This window comes from Parasteatoda tepidariorum, chromosome 2 (assembly GCF_982258835.1).
Source record: "Parasteatoda tepidariorum strain Cologne lab strain chromosome 2, Ptep-v5.0, whole genome shotgun sequence".
Classification (NCBI taxonomy): domain Eukaryota; kingdom Metazoa; phylum Arthropoda; class Arachnida; order Araneae; family Theridiidae; genus Parasteatoda; species Parasteatoda tepidariorum.
The window spans coordinates 94,278,379-94,295,713 of NC_141756.1; the positions used below are offsets into that span (position 1 = coordinate 94,278,379).

At 28.6% G+C, this 17,335-nt stretch overlaps 1 long non-coding RNA gene across 1 annotated transcript; it reads right to left on the reverse strand.

Moving 5' to 3' along the window:
- Nucleotides 1–6,478: 6,478 nt before the first annotated feature.
- On the reverse strand, nt 6,479–8,115 carry LOC147815920 (uncharacterized). Its single transcript, XR_015431453.1, has 2 exons — nt 8,003–8,115; nt 6,479–6,716 (listed from the first exon to the last, which is right to left on the reverse strand). It is a non-coding gene; the product is annotated as an uncharacterized LOC147815920 (long non-coding RNA).
- Between the last annotated feature and the right edge of the window lie 9,220 nt (nt 8,116–17,335).

Here is a 17,335-nt window from a genome sequence, read left to right on the forward strand (position 1 = left end):
TTTCTTTCGCTACAAATTCACACGCCAATTTAGGAATTTCAGTAGACATTAACTGTATTTAAATTTTGCACTTATTGTAAGAATGGCTAATTTCAATAGTCGTAAATTAAAACAAAAGTAAAAATAAATGTAAGTCGCAACTAAGCGGGAGATTCTTATTCAGATCTGTGTTTTTCCGTTATTTATTAAAATTTTCCTCTTTTTTTAATTTTTTAAACATTATATGCCATTTTAATCGCTATATTGCGAAGGATATTGACGAATAAACATACTATTGAAAATTTTCTACAATGAATTCCCCATAGCATTTAAAATGTAGTCAATAAACTTTAATACATAAACTGATAAAAACTAAGTTTAAGTGTCGGTTTGTCATTTATGCCACTTGCCAATACCAGCAAGCCTGCTTGAAATCAAGCTATTTTTTAAGGCAGAGAGTGCGTTTCCTGTTTTTTTCCTGGCACCATCTATGGCCAAGAATACGGCTTCAGACACACATACATCACAACCCGTTTTACAGGGAGGGCCCAATTATAATCCATTTATTCATCCACAAATCGCAATTTTGACTTGAACCAACCAGAAAACGAACGCTCTCTATTCCAGAGGTGTTGATTTGTTATGGAAACTTGGAGGATTTTGTTACCCCGACAGATTTAACGTACACCAGTCACCATTAAATACACGAAGATTCTCCGGTCTGCGAGATTCGAACTCACGTTCTCGTGAACGCGAGCCATACATCTTACCAACCAGGCTATACCGGCACTTGTTGGCGCTATTTCGATTTTTCTAAGATCATTTCTAAGTAAATTTTAATTTTAAATTATACTTCTCTGCTTTTACATACGCTTTGAATTGACAAATTTTATTAAAAATTAAATTTTATATTATTGCCCAATGGTTTAAAAAATAAAATTTAGCTAATATATTTATATAAAAATACTGGGATAGGGAAAATCATTATAAGAAAGTGTATGTGACTATCTCACATGCACACTTATTAGCATCTTATTATATGAAGATTCTTTAGTGAATATCAATAAACTATTACTTATATATTTTACGCATATTCAAAAAAATTCCACTATAATAAGTTATTGTAATAATTTATAATTTTCAGAATATGCATTCAGAAATATGAAGTTTACATATGCTTAAATATTTTCTAAGATCAAAAACTTATTTTAGCCTATACGACCTAACTTTATATTAAATGTTATGGTATAATAACAATTTATAGTTTATAGTTAAATAACATAATTATTTGTAGTTTAATAACAAAAAAATTCCAGTATAATAAGTTATTGTAATAATCATGACACTTGGAGAGAGAGACAAGCAAAGCAGACCATTAGCTTTTACGAATGAAGTCAGAAGGTGCGCCTTTTGTTTGACAAGATAGTACGGCAAGGATGAAAATACGTCTTAGTTCACACAAATAGTGATTTTTGCTTTTATTTTATCAAAACCTATATGTGCCTTGGTGTGACCTTAGTACACGTTCATCAGTAGGATAAAAAGTAAGGATTTTAAAACATATGATGTAATTCCATAGAAATTAAGTCATACTAAAAAAGAGATAAATACACACTTAAGAGTAACAATATTAAATCGGCAGTTAGGGATGAAAAAATTAATGATGTCCGAATATTTAAAGTACATGGTAGAATTAACTATACAGTTTCAGTTTTTGAAGATTTTTGTTTTTTGTTCAAAATCAACAAGATCGCTACTAATCTTGCTACTATGCATTATTTTTCAAATATTTTTTAATCATACGTTTTTTATTTCTTACTGTCAATTTAATATTGGTACTTCTAACAAGGGAAACTAGGGAAGTGTGACTCGCCAATTTTGAAATAAACTAGTGGGATGTATGCCTTATGAGGAATAATTTTAGGGGGCAACATTCGTTTCGGCCCATAGAAGGTCCTATGAGAGATAAATAATTCAATTTATAGAAAAATCGGTATTTTATTACTTCAATACAGACTATTAGTTATTGTAATTATCTCATACTCCAATTAATTTTGTGTTACTTTCACGTACTATATAATGCATATTTATTGTCAAAATTGATTTCGAAAATTTTATCAATCTCTTTATCAGAAAAACCTGTTAGGTTAATTTAAAAAAAAAAAATTGAAAAATTGACATCAAATTTTTTTTTTTTCAAAAAATTTTCCAAATGAATTGGAGTATGTAATTGCAAATCAATTAATAATTTTATTAATTAGGTAATTTGCTAATTAATTTATTACTTAGAAAATTAATTAATTAACCAATTAATTACAAATTAATTGGAGTATGAGACAATTACAATAACTAATAGTCTGCATTGAAGTAATAAAATACCGATTTTTCTATATGTTGAATTATTTTTTATCTTTCACAGGACCTTCTATGGGCCGAAACGAATGCTTCCCCCTAAAATTATTCCTCATAAGGCATACATCCCACTAGTTTATTTCAAAATTGGCGAGTCACACTTCCCTAGTTTCCCTTGTAAGTGTATATTTATCTATTTAGTGCGACGTAACTTCGGCCGAATTGCGTCATTTCTGTATTATTATCCTTTTATCCTACATATACAGAAATTTAATGAAATTTAATTTTATCACAAAATTAATTTTATCACTAGTTTACACCATTTTTACATTTGTGTGATAAAAAAAGGAGAGAAAAAAATTGGAAACAAGTAGCAATAGCAAGTAATAAAGTTCAAAATTACAAATCCTGTCTCTTTCAATCGGTACAATAAACTTCGATTCATTGTTATCTAGAGTGAGACTTATTATGAAGCATATAAATATTAATACTCCTCTTATTATCTTCCTATTTGGAATAATTTTTCACTTTTTATTACAACTGGGTTAACAGTTTGAAAAAAAACGCCTAAAGTTTTGCAGTAAAAAAAAGTTTACACTCATTGGGAAGTACAAATTAACCCTTTCACGCAGTACTTAAAATGTCAAATATAATATTTTTTGATTATTTTGTTCAAAATTAGTTAAAATGATGAAAAAAGTGCGACAAATATGTTTAAGAAAAATTTTGCATCGAAGAATTAAGAGCAATGAAAAAAAAAAGAAGAAAAAAAAACACTAGTGAAATTTGAGGAATAACAATCGCGAAAAACGGAGTAAAAATATCAAAGCTAGTTTGCTTGCCATCTTCTTAAAATCTTTCTAATAATCATTATGTATTTGCTCTTAATTTCTTAATCAAACATGTTTTGAAAAATTCAAATCTGACCTACCTCGTCGATATTTTGTTATGTTTCGATAATACTTTTCTTCTTTGCTCTTTTAAATATCTGTTTATTAAATATATTAATTTGCGTCGTCTAATGTGCATATTTTGTTGACTTTATTTTTGAGTTGTAGAAAGATATATTAAGAGCGGATTTTGGGGAACACGCTGAGCAAAAAATTAGTCTTTAGCCCGTTGAAAAACCAAAGCCGCATTGCTTGTTGTTTGCTAACATAATTTTTTAATAGTCATTAAATCAACAACTTCGATTTAATCATGTTATTTTTTAAACATCTCTTTTCAAATGTAGCTGAGAATTATTGGTAAATATTGTACACGGTCACCGCTAATTTAATAAGTTTTTTCATGAAAATTTTTTTTGTTTTAAAGGGTTGAGAAGGAAAATTATGAAATGTCAATTTATCGATGTTTTTAATTGAATTTAAAGAATACGTAAATATTTCATGTTGGTTTTTTTAAAGCAGCGATAATTCCTATCACTTTCAAATTAAATAATTCTTAAAATAAAATTTATCCCTGTCTGTGTTTTTTTCAAAAACTTTTAATGCATAGCGAACATAGAGTTTAAATGTAATGGAATTCGCACAGAACGATAATTTTTGTCCTCATAATGAAACCACGTGACTGTTGGGTAAATCGAGAGATAGTATTTTCAATCTACGTTCATTCCATGCTGAAATTGTAAAGCCGAAATTCACTAAATATGGAGATTTATTCCTCCACATTTGGTTGCAGAAAAAAAGTTCTTAAAGGAGGTCCTTATACATTTCATAGGTAAGTTAATTCATCGCTTTTTGAAATTACAATTGTTTTACTTATTATGTAAATGAACTTTTAGAATGTTCTTCTATTCCTTAAAACATCATATTAATCCCGATTATTCCATTTTATTTGCTCCAAAATCCAAATTTATGCTTTTAAACACAAGTCCCCTATCTTACAAGTAAATATAAACGAATTAGAAAATAACTTAACCATAAAGTAATAATTATATAGAATTATTCATCATTGATACATAATTATTTCTTAATATAAGTACTAAAATGCAATAGGCGAAGTTTTGGCGACGTTGTTTCTTCCCTTCTTTGTAATTTACGTTGTTTATTTTTACTCTCGCTAGTGATTTCAAAAGAGAAATATCTTCTATATATTTTATAATTTCAATAGCTTGCTTTGAGTTAATTTTGTTCATAACATACATTTGAAGAGAAGAGTGGTTATGGAGGATTAATTTAAAACGTATCGATAAATTGGTCAAAATATTTTTACACTTTATTATTTCTTTAATAAAATCATCTCATCTTTTTCTAATGTAATCGTCAGATCTTCTTAAATACAATAATACGTGAAAAAATAGCGAATAACTATCAGAGATATTAAGCTATTTAAGCTCATTATAGAACATGAAAAGTTAAAATAAAATTGGAAGATTAAAAATAGGAAAACATTTATTATTATTATAAATGTGATGCAGCATTTTTTTCTAAATTTGAATTTCATTTGCCGCCTTTTTAATCTTCATTAAATCTTTTCTTGTAAATGCTTTAAAAAATTACTAATACCTGTAAAAATATTCATGGTTTTAAAAGATGCCGTAATATTGTTTGCTATGTAGAATTTAAATTAAAACATGCCTTTTTTAAACTAAAAAACCTCTTAAGATAAATTCTAAAATATGATACATACTTTATAATTATGTACCTCAAGAATAATTAACAAATATTAAGTAACTTTTAAAAAAAATAAAACAATATTTGAATTAATTGTAATTTCTTTTTTAAAATATCCAAAACATTATTAAAAGAAATTATCATTCAAATAAGTTTTAACAAAGGTAACGCATTATCAATTAAGTGGGAAGTAGTTTTATGACAATTTTAGAAGTTTGAAGTATAAAAACGCTCGGTGGCAGTATAAAACCGCATTAAAATCTTACAAATTTAAAAAAAAAGAAATTTCAAGTAAGCTTTAAAACTAGTAATACATTTAAAAATTCCAAGTTCTTATGAACTTAAGCTCTAATATTAGTCTCTAAGATGGATTAACGGATATTTGATTTAGATATGGGAATAAAAAAGTGACAAATCTTGCTCAACGCAAAATTTAGAAAAAATTTTCTCTCCAGATTAAGTGACTTTAACTGTGTGTCCTGTCTCACAATCCTGTTGGAAGATTAAGTTATTGTTTAAAAGAAAACAGAATATACCATTTATCGAAAAGACTAATTAACGCAAACCTTAAAATGAATTTTAACACTAAATAAAAGAAAAAAAAATTCTTTGTTTGCCTCATAAAAATATCCATTAAATTTGACGCTTATATATAACTCTTTGAAGATTTATTACACTATGGAATATAAAAGTGGTAATACCTTTTTATGTTAATTTGAAGCTGAATTATGAAAAACTAAAAATTGAGGAAAAAAACAAAATTGTTTTATGTTTTTTTAGCAAATAACCGAACACTGAAATAAGTGCTGTATTTTAGCTATAGGGTAGAACAAAGCAATTTGGGAACAATAACTTAAGCTTTCTTTGTTATTCTATATATTTTGAACCTGACATTTTAGAGAAATTATAAATTAGTACATTATTTTTAAGCTTAATTCATGAAATGTCAATTCATTGTATTCTTACTTATTCAATATGCAAATAAAAAGACACTTATTATTTTTTTGTTTTTTTTTTATTTTCTGTGATATTCAATTTACATATTTTAAACTATTGTATTATAACAATGTTCTAAATTGAATTGCACATTTCGAAAAATTGTAAGACATTCACAGCAATTATAGCTTTTATGACGTCATTTTTTCTGCCATGTTCAAATTACTGTTCTTAATGTTCTGCAACAATACATTAAATTAAATTACAGATTTTTGCAGATATAAAACTTTCACAACGATGTCATCTTCTTTGAAGTCTAGTTATTTTTCTGTGATATAAAACTTTCACTTTAACTTCTGTGATGTTCTTTTATGTTTCTGTGATGGTCAAATTACAGTTCTTAAATTTTCAGCTGAACATATTATTAAATTAAGTTGCATAAATTAGCAGATATAATGCTTTTACAACAATCTTATCTTTTATGAAGCCCTTTTTTTTTTTTTTAAATTTTCTTTTTTTTTTTTTTTTTTTAATTTTTTTTTTTTTTTTTTTTTTTTAAATTTTCCTTTCACAAACAACAATGCACCATAAAAGTTTGCAATTTTCGATGGAAATATGGTGCAAACTTTTTCTTAGATGTTCGAGGATGGTATGTTCAAAATTTAATTTTTTTTGAACAGCCTGCTAAACACTCTTGTCAGGAAAGCGAAACAGCCTTTCTCTTTTATTTTGCTTCCAGCTTTTTCATCGCTTTCGCTGTCTTCTATGGCCATGTAATCCTCTTCATCACTTCCAGCTCTTAAGTAAGACTCACAAGAGTCATATCTCCAATATCTAAAATTTAAAAAGAATATTCTCGCATTACTATGAAGAAGACTGTATTTCTTGTTAAATAAAATTATCGTTTATATGCAAAATTTTATAGAGAATAAATTGTGTTGAATTTTGGGTACAATTTCGATCTCACTGGTTTTCTAACAATGCAATCTATTTTTTACTTGTGCTTGCTATTAGGATACTATTTTTAATAGAAAGTAAATTATGTTTAAATTCAGCTCTCCCAGATGTCGCAACAAGATAATGCCTTTGTTAATTGTGAAAGTACAAAAAATGATAGAAAGTAAATTGTCTTAAATTTCAGATGTTTCAAAAATAAAACAGTGTTTTTGTTTCGCAATCTTGTTTTAAAAATACTAAATTTTGTAGTTACTAATTTGAGTTTAATTTTAGTTGAATTTTACAACGTACTAGTTTTACATCTTGTTTTTAAAGCTTATATTTGATAAAAAAAAAGTTTGATTATTAGAAATTATATGGATTAAAAATTTTAATCTGAATTATGATTTCTTTTAAAATATGATTATGAGTCGACATTTTGTTCTTCGTTAAAATCGTACTGCCGTCCCGAATTGGAATTTTTCAAAATTTAGTGATCGTGCTTTTAAACAGGGCTTTAAATTTTTATAATGTTTTCGAAGTCTTGTTTCATGCCATTTTTATGAAGCGCGATTAATGCCTTGTTTTAAGAATGTATACGATAATTCTCATAATTAGAGTTTAAAAGGAAATTTACGAAAAAAAACATTTTTTTTTTTTTAAAATATCAGTGCACAGTATATCAGTGCATCAGTTTTCAAATACTGTTCTTACTTTTAAGGATTCATTTGAATGCAAATGTATATTTTTTAGTTGGAAGGCGAGAAAATTTACGATGCTATCAAGAAATAAATATTACGAAAAAAACTATAGCATATCGCCTTTCCAGAAAAAATTATTTTTATTACTTAGCTGTGAAGTGTTTTTGTAATAAAAAATACAATGCACAATTTTTTTGTTTTGTATTTCTTACTTCTCCCGACAAATTAATAAAATTATCTTGATTATCAAATTTATTGCCCATGCATAAAATAATCTAATGTCTCAAGAACATATACTTTTTCGTACCTTTAATAGTTAAATTTTAAGTCTTATCAAGATATGAAAACAGATATTATGCGAATATGAAGTATTACTATATGTAAAAGGAAATGGAAATTTTACATAGAAAAAAAATTGAAGCAATACGTATGATTTATAACTGAATCTCTAATTTTAAAAAAATCTAGAAGCAGTTTAAATACCTCCTAGCCGGAATGCCATACTCGATAGAATCCTTGTCATGGATTCTATCCATGCTGTACAGTTTTGCAATCATTTCCTCAGTAAAATAACTGGAGTACACTTTTTCATCACTATCACTAAAAAGAAAATGAATAATGAAATTTAACATATTTTTTTGCTACATAAATTTGCTATTGAAAATGATGTGCTTTGTAACTGTTTTTAGATTTTGAAACACAACCAATTGTTTCATGATTTCATTCATGCTTAGTGGCAAATTAGATCTTTCTGATTTAATATGTTTTGGTTCTATCCCATATAAGGGCATCATTCCTAAGTTTTGTAGTTTCGTTATTATATTTTTATTTTTTGAGATAACACAGAGATGGTTTCATAATTTCAAAATTAAGAATGATTTACACCTGTCACTTGAAAATGTTGAACATTTAAGGGGATCAAGGGAAAGCAGAGCTTTCTTTCGAGAAATAAACTTGGGTCGCAAGGAATTCAAGCCAAGAACAAACTCTTTCAGAAGCAGGGAAGGAACGATCTTAAGCGATAGAGAAGAGATGCTGAACAGATGGAATGAACACTTTGACCATCTGTTGAATGGTGATGAGGAAGAAGACGAGATAGCAATAGACAATTTACAGATGCATAACCAAGAAATGGTTACACCTCCAACGTTGGAAGAGGTCATCATGGGAATTGACAAATTAAAAAACAATAAAGCTCCTGGCCCTGACACCATACCATCTGAATTAATAAAAGGTGGGGGAATGGAGGTTGCGAAGAAAATATATGATCTATTACTAATTATATGGGAACGGGAAGTAATCCCAGAGGATTGGAAAATTAGTTTGACTTGTGTAATTCATAAAAAGGGAGATGTTCTTGAATGCTCAAACTATCGAGGAATTAACTTACTTTGCACGAGCTATAAGGTATTCTCAAATATTTTATTCAATAGACTTACTATGTTTTCAGTGGGAATAATAGGAGAGTATCAAAGTGGTTTTAGAAGGGGAAGATCAACTACTGAGCAAATTTTTACCATTCGGCAGATATTGGAGAAAACGAGAGAATTTGGAATTGATTTGCACAACCTGTTCATTGACTTTAAAACCGCCTATGATAGTATTAACAGAAAAGCTCTGATCATGGCAATGAGAGAATTTAAAATACCAGAAAAATTGGTGAGATTGATTAACCTAACACTAAGTGAAACTAAAATCATGGTAAAAATACAGAATTGTTTATCAGAGCCATTAGAAATAAAAAATGGTGTGCGACAGGGAGATTCTTTAGCCTGTCTCCTCTTTAATCTAGCATTAGAAAAGGTAATAAGAGATTCAAAAATCAATAACTGAGGAACTATATTTAATAAGCCAATACAATTGTTGGCTTTTGCTGACGATATAGGAATTATTGCTCGAACACCAAGAGCACTTGAAGAGGCCTTTATTTCTTTAGAGAAAGAGGCCCTGAAGATGGGTCTAAAAATAAATGAAAATAAAACTAAATATATGCCTTGTACTAAAACAGCCCACAGGAGTACCCATCTAAAAATTGGGGGACATTCATTCGAGGTAGTGGACAGCTTCACGTATTTAGGCTCTGAAATAAATAATAGGAACGATGTAACTGCAGAAATACGAAAGAGAATCACAGCAGCAAATAGGTGCCTTTATGGATTAAGAAAGTTTTTAAGATCAATTGTAATCAAGAGAAAAACAAAGCTGTTATTATTTAAAGGCCTCATTAGGTCAGTTTTAACATATGCTTGTGAAACATGGACATTGACTCGTGCAGATGAAGAAATGCTGAGCATATTTGAGAGAAAGATATTACGGTGCATTTTTGGAGGAATTAATAAAAACGGTCAGTGGTTAAGAAGATCAAATTTAGAACTCTATCGATCATATAATGAACCAGACATCATAAGATTCATTGAGGTCCAAAAGATAAAATGGGCAGGCCACTTAGTAAGAATGGAAGAAGACCGTATTGTGAAAAAGATTTTTGATGCCCGGCCGACAGGAACACGTAGAAGGGGCAGGCCAAATCTCAGATGGCTAGATACCCTGGAGAAAGATTTATCTATATTAAAAATAAAGAATTGGAAGTCCATTGCCAAAAGAAGGACAGCTTGGAAAAAACTACTGGAGAAGGCCAAGGCCCATCCTGGGCTGTCGAGCCAGTGAGGAAGGAAGGACTTGCATGTTCCATAATAATGCGCATCGAATAATTAATATACGTCATTTTAGGTAAATTTATCATGAATTTTTCTCAAATTTATAAAAATATTTATACGAACTAAAAATATAACGGAAAAGTCAATTTCTTCCAATTTTAATCATTAAAAAAAAATTTTTTAATAATGCGAATAATATTCAAGATAAGTTACAATTAAGTTAGCAATGCAAATAGTTTTGCCAAAAGCATTACCACGTAATTAAATGATATACAAATTAATTTACCTTTTCATTTCAACCACCTCATCTTCATCATTCATATTATCTCCATCAAATTTATTATCCATCTCATTCTTAAACTCCAATATCATTCTCTCTCTAAAAAAAAAAAAAATTCTCATAGAGTTTTTTTAAGCACTTAGATATAAATTAAGTTATGGAATTTGACGCAAAAGCGTGATTTCTCTTAATAAAATAAACATTCGTTTCATTCAATATATCTGGATTTTTGACTTCCAAAAAAGTAAGAACAAGTAACTGAAAATAAATTTTTGCATGGTTTAGTCAGGAGAGCTGTCCGAAATTTCACCACTTTTGTTGCGTTTTACTATTTGTTAATTTCACTTCTTAAAACAATTTGGAAAGATTATTAAAAATAATAACTTTTTAATATACCTTTCCTCAAACTCATCTTCGTCTTCCTCAGACATAACCTCTGCCTCTATCTCAATCATATCCTCATCACTTTCAATGCTGAAGATATAAACGAAAACAATTCTTTTAATTCGAAAGTTAAAAATAGAAATTTTTAAGAAAACAAATTTTTTAAATCTTATATTTATGTTGTATATAAGTTTAGTTCAACATTTTCAAACATGGACTTTGTAACAACAGCTTATAACTTCATTCTAAGCAACAAAACACTTGCTTGCTAAGAATTATGATGTTTTCAAATTATGTTTAAAACAATGATTTAACTTTTAACGAAATTATCACAGGCATCGGTAATTTCCATATTCTTTGGGTAGCAGAGCTTTCAGTAAAACTTAGAGCAATATTCATGCTGTGCATGATGTGCATTATATATGCAAAATATATCTAAAAGTAATATTTATGCATATTTTTAACAATAAAATAGTTGTCCTAAAATATCTATCAAAAAATACTATCCTTCATTTATTTTTTTTTTTTATTTTTCTAAAATTAAAATTTTTCCTTTATTTGAAAAATGGACCAAAAATTCATCTGGGTCTATTAAAAAGTCGCGTTATATTTTGATATTTTTGACTCAAATTTTTAAACAGGCCATGTTGCTAAAATGAAATAAAAAATTTCTTTTGTGTGTACGAAGGGAATAAAATAAATTAGTGGTGATATTTTTCATTGAATTATATTTCCAACTTTTAGTGGCTAAATCACGTGATATCGCGATATTCTTCTCTACAGGTTGTGTCAATAAAACAGGGAGCAAGATCATGCAATTACTTTTATAGAAAATATGGTGTTTTCTCATAACAATGGCGCATTGTTTGTTAAAATGAAAAATTTTAAAATTTAAAAACTGAATTGGTTGCCAAAATAAGTTAATTAAAATTTGATTTTATCTTTATAGATTATCCCTCCTCAATTCCAAAGTACAACCACCAGCATTCGGCTGGAAAGGAACGTGACAAAACGGAAAATTCTTAAATTTTTTTTCATATTGTTAAGAGGCCCATCTTCCTCTCGCCTTGGTCCCTAACCCCAAATGCATGATTTGCAATCATCTTAGTTTTTCGTTCAAACGGTGAATTTTTCTTTAAATATTACGCTAATGTAAAAGACTCTTTGTTATTGCGCAGAAACAAACTATTATTTTACAAAAAAGCTCATTTCATTTCTTTTACATATTTCCCTCAGAATAAGGTTTCTTAATTCGATTAAGCTTACCAATGAGCAATGTAAATTCAAGCTCAAAATTGCTTTTTTTCTTTTCTTTTTTTTTCTATTTTAGTTTTTAATTTTGTCTACATTTAGATATTTTGCAATTTAGATTAGCTACGAATGCATCCTTTTCCGAAATAACGAAAAAAAAACTATAATAAAAGTTGAAATCTGATATTTTAGAGAATCGCTACTTACTCGACATCGACATCGCTCTCATCCATTTCACTTTCCTCATCATAAGCTAAAATATAAGTTGAAATTAAAATTGAATAAATCTTATTCAGAAATAAATTAAATCTCTCATTTAAGAAAATATATTTTTCATTATATGATATATTAAAGTCATTGTAAAATAAAGTTTTAATATATTGCAACACTAACTTTCGACTTCGGCTATTTTTATTTAAACTAGTTTAAGTAAATGCAGAATTTTCAAGGCATATTAATGCAGCTCTATCACCAACAAGTGAAATTGTTTAGCCCTCATTGTATCAAATGCAATTGTATCAAATGCATAATTTTTTTAAGTTACACACAAGATGTTTAAAAAAGGTTTCTATATAAACGAATCTTACAACACTTATTTGCGTGTTGGTGCATATCTTTGCAAAAGACCTTATTCTGTTGCAGTATCTTTTATTTTTTCTCCCAAAAACAATAAAATAGTATTTGCATCTTTGCAAAAATGTCTACAGAAGGTAGTATTAAAAAGACATAATGGTAGACAAGACATAACCAACATATTTTGGGAAAAGTGACACTTCTAAATTATACAAGATAGTAAAAAAAAAAGTTTAAAAATGAAAAGAAGTACGCTATTTATAGACTGATTATTGGAGTTCCACGGATCCTTTTTTTTACGAATGACTCAGTAGATGGCATTTAAAAAAACAGTACTACGTAATAAACAAAGTTTGAAACTTATTTTTTGTTAGTAAGAACAATTTGAGAGGTTTACTTAAGTAATTAGTTAAGTTCAGATAAGTAATTAAAAATCAAAACATAGCTTGAAGCATTTAATTCTAAATAATTTATTGAATAGTCAGTACTTGGTGTGGTTTTTAAATTTGTGGTTCAACAACTATGCTGGGATTGGTTCTACAAGATGTTTATAAATTTTGCATTTAAGTGAATAACTTAATGTTAAACAATATTGTGATTTTATTATGACCATAATAGAAACTCTTCTTTCTGTCGCTATTAAGTTCACGGCAAAATAATGAACAAGATTTTTAAAGATGCAAAATTTCCTAAAGATGGCATTTTTTTTCTTCTAAAAGTTAATTTTTAAATGAGTCTTCCCACGTCACTGTTTAAAACTCACTTCGATTGTCTGTGGCACCCTTCCGAAGATAGGTCATTCTCTGGTTGCGTAAGAAATATTCTTAGAAATATTAAGAAATATTCTTCTCTTTAAAAGTTACACTTGGTTGCAAATAAAATTTATTTAAAATAAATTAATAACAATTTATTTGAATAACATAAAATTTTCAATTTCTCATTAAATCGTAAAATTCCTCTGGTAAAAATGCAAAGTGCCAGTTTATGACACGGCTGCCGCACTTTGGCTATCACATAACAGACTATGAAAGAGTTTTAGTATATTCTGCCAGATTCGTTTCAATTGGTTACGAATTAAATTTATTTCAAACCTTGTTTAAACTGATTACAAAATAATTAGTTAAGAAATCTTGTTCTGTTTTACAAATATAAAAAACAACTTTGCTTATCTCAGCTAAAGTAATGGTAATCGAAACTGCGTCATTTCTGAAAAACTAATTTTTACATAGGGGTAACATGATACAAAAGAGAATAATACCTTAGATTTAATTAAAAAATTATATTACTTTGCTAATTGCACTTATTGTAAGAAAAGCAACATTTTTCTAAAGAATAAAATGTTTCGTGTACTGTTAGGAAATGTTTTTAACTGTCGTAATAAATCAATGGTTTGGCGAATTCAATTCTATCTTTCATACTACTGCAAGATTTTAAGTTTTGGGATTAATACTGTCTTGTTTTATCTAATAGTTTCTTTCTGTGGAATTTTCCATTCCTTTCCTGTTTATGAATTGACTAACATTACCGATTTGGCAAAGATGTACTATAGCAGTAGTGCCAATAAACTTACCAAAATAATACCTGCCAATAAATTGTCAAAATTTTAGCATCCTTTATATAGTTCTTTACAGACATTTTTTTTATTTGTTAAACTTATAATTTATTTAAATAAGGTGAAAAAATGCAGTATGATATAACATACTATTTTAAATTACAAACCTACGTAAAATTAAAAAGTATAAGCTTTTTTGAAATGTTTATAATCAATTTTATGAAAATAGGAAATCTATATTTTGTTTGTGTTTTTGCATGTCTCTAAAAACATTTTATTAATTGATTAAATACTGTAGTGGACCAGAGAATTTTCATTGGACTATCCTTTAAGTTCAAAGCTGTATCAAAATGAATATTGAAGGGTCTCTTAAAATCTATAAGAAAATAATAATTTACAAAATCAAGACTTTTTTTCTTATATTTATTAAAAATTCCATAGAAACATTTATGCTGTACACACGTTTTAGAGAGTCCTTAACTGTTCTAGTCAGGTATCCATATATATTTAAAATTACAAAAATATGAAAAATATGATTCTTATACATACGATTAGGTCTGGGATATTTCTCCCGTTCCTCCTCCCAATTATTCAACAGAGCAAATATATAATATTCACTCATAATTTCAATAAGCGCCTTTTTGAATTTTTACTCAAAAAGTAAGTAGTTCACTTGAGAAATCTCAAACAAGAATGAGAAATTAACTTTTTTCATACCTTTGTTGATGGATTTTAAAGACTTTTTGTCAACAATGTTTTAAAATCATACTCATTGTTCAAACAATGGCATAGTTTTTCATATATTTTTGTAACAGTTTATTAAACTTAAGTATTGTTGTAAATATTTTTAGATTATATTAAATTGTATAGTACAGAGAACAATAATAATGGTTAAAATATTTCAAAATATAATTAAACTATTTTATTTTTCACACAATATCTTTCATTTTAGATACGGCAGTGACGGCTTTGAAAGCAAAGATCGTAAAATATATCATAGTAACCAAAAATGAGATTTCATCAAAACTGAACGAAAATTATCACCAAACCAAGGGGGGCCCCTATTCTACACCACTAGAGCCGATAATATGAATCTTCTTATGATTAAGGGCAAAATTCTTAAAATGTTGCTTCAAAAAACAGCAAATGTTTTTTAAAAACACTGAGTTATAGTTTTGTCAGTAGTGCCATATGGGAACGATCTTGAAAACAAATTTTGAAACTGGGCTAGTATAAAAGTTTTCCTTTTCTTCGTAAAACTTTACAAATGTTTTTTAATCGCTTTTTTAAATCATTGGTATCTAAAGGATACACTGGAAATGTAAATGAGTTTGGGAATAATATAAATAAATAAAAAGTATAAAATTTAGTTATTATCAACTGCTTCTTTTTTAAATGAAATAACATAAAATATATTAATTTTATACTTAGACGGAGGTTTGATTAGTTCCTCTCAAAAAATATTTTACTGACTTTAGTTCCTGTTCTTAGTATCAACAAGATGTATATATAAATGCAACATTATATTACAAATCTAAAAATGTGTATTGTTTAGGAACTTCAATGTGAAATGAAATTATATTTTTTATGTGGTATAAAACGATGTTTATCTTAATCATCTTCACGAAGCATTTTATTGATATTCACAAATCCATAACAAACATTTCCTTAATATTTTTATTTTGATTAAAATCTTAAATCGTTAATTAACTCTCTGTTAGTATTGAATGAAACTGCATTCAAACAGGCCGAGAAACAGTTATTTTTTCATAATTTACTGATTTTTCAACCAAACTAGGAGTCACCGAACAATAAAACAACTAAATCTGACACTTTTTGGATGCAGGTTTCAACAAAAATTATTAGATTAATTATGTGCTACTTCAAATGAGCCGGAACAGCCAACTCCATGGCAGGATTGTTCAATTCTCAAACCTCATGATTACCTTTTCTCTGAGATTGTGTTAAAAGTATAGGTGAATGCGGACTCGCGTTTACAGTTTTATATAAGTTTTCTCTCTTACATGGAACGAACATTTTTAAAACTTTCAAATTAGTGAAGTTCAAAAGTTGAATGTTTAGAGTCTATGGTATTTTTTCATTTCCTTTTATAACCGGTGTTAACAAAGAATCCGGTTTTGGGTTTACGGCTATCGTGTTCAGATCCATAGTCTTGTGATTTTGAGCTCAATCTTGAAGACACGGGAAATTTTGGATCATGTATTGGGAGAACTTTGCCTGGGGAAAATTTAGAGGGAACTAACCCTTATTCACATTGCATGAAGAGGAAAACTTCAAAAATGATCCACTGTTAGCCCAATGGCAAAGGGATTCTAACAATCCATAATTCGTCTACAACTGAGAGCAATTTTTCGTCATCTCTGTGGCCGATTAGAGCCCGAAGCAGAATTTGTATCGACGAGCCATCGCTGGGAATCAAAAGTTAGTCACTTCATTGGGAGGCAGGGGGTTCTATTAATGGGGCTTCCCTGGCCGAGTGGTATCGTCGGCTAAACACTGTGCCAATCGTGGAGGTAGCGGGTTCGAATCCCACTGTTACCCTGGACGTATCTTCGTGCTGTCCTTCTCTGTATTGTGCTATCTGTACTTCGGTTTGACAAAGTTTTATAAGCCTAAATTGCGCACACAAGCCTGCAAATGTATGTAATTCCAATAAACAGCTCTATTAATACCTTCTAGAAAAAGGAAGGCCTTAGCCTAGATTACCATAAACAAGAAATTTAATCCTTTACTAGTCCTAACACAATTGCATCTTTCGTATAACCCCCACTGCACAGCTTAGTAGCTCGAACGTAGTGTCATCTTTCTTATTTTTCTTCCACTGAGCAGTTTATGTTCGTTAAGTTGGACTTCTAAATTGATCTTTGCTGGGACCTTTTTTCTTCTAGGAGGTGTTGCTCCAAAGCTTTAACTTTCCATCGTAACCTGTAATGGTATAAAATACTTATTTACCAGAGAAGAGAGCTCACCTGTACTGTCACGTGGCGCCCTTCTTTATCTGCCAAAATCGCCAAATTAGAGAACTGTTGAGACTGATCAAAGAATATTTGGTAAATATTTGGGGAAATACAATAGTTGACTTTCTCTACTGTATTTCA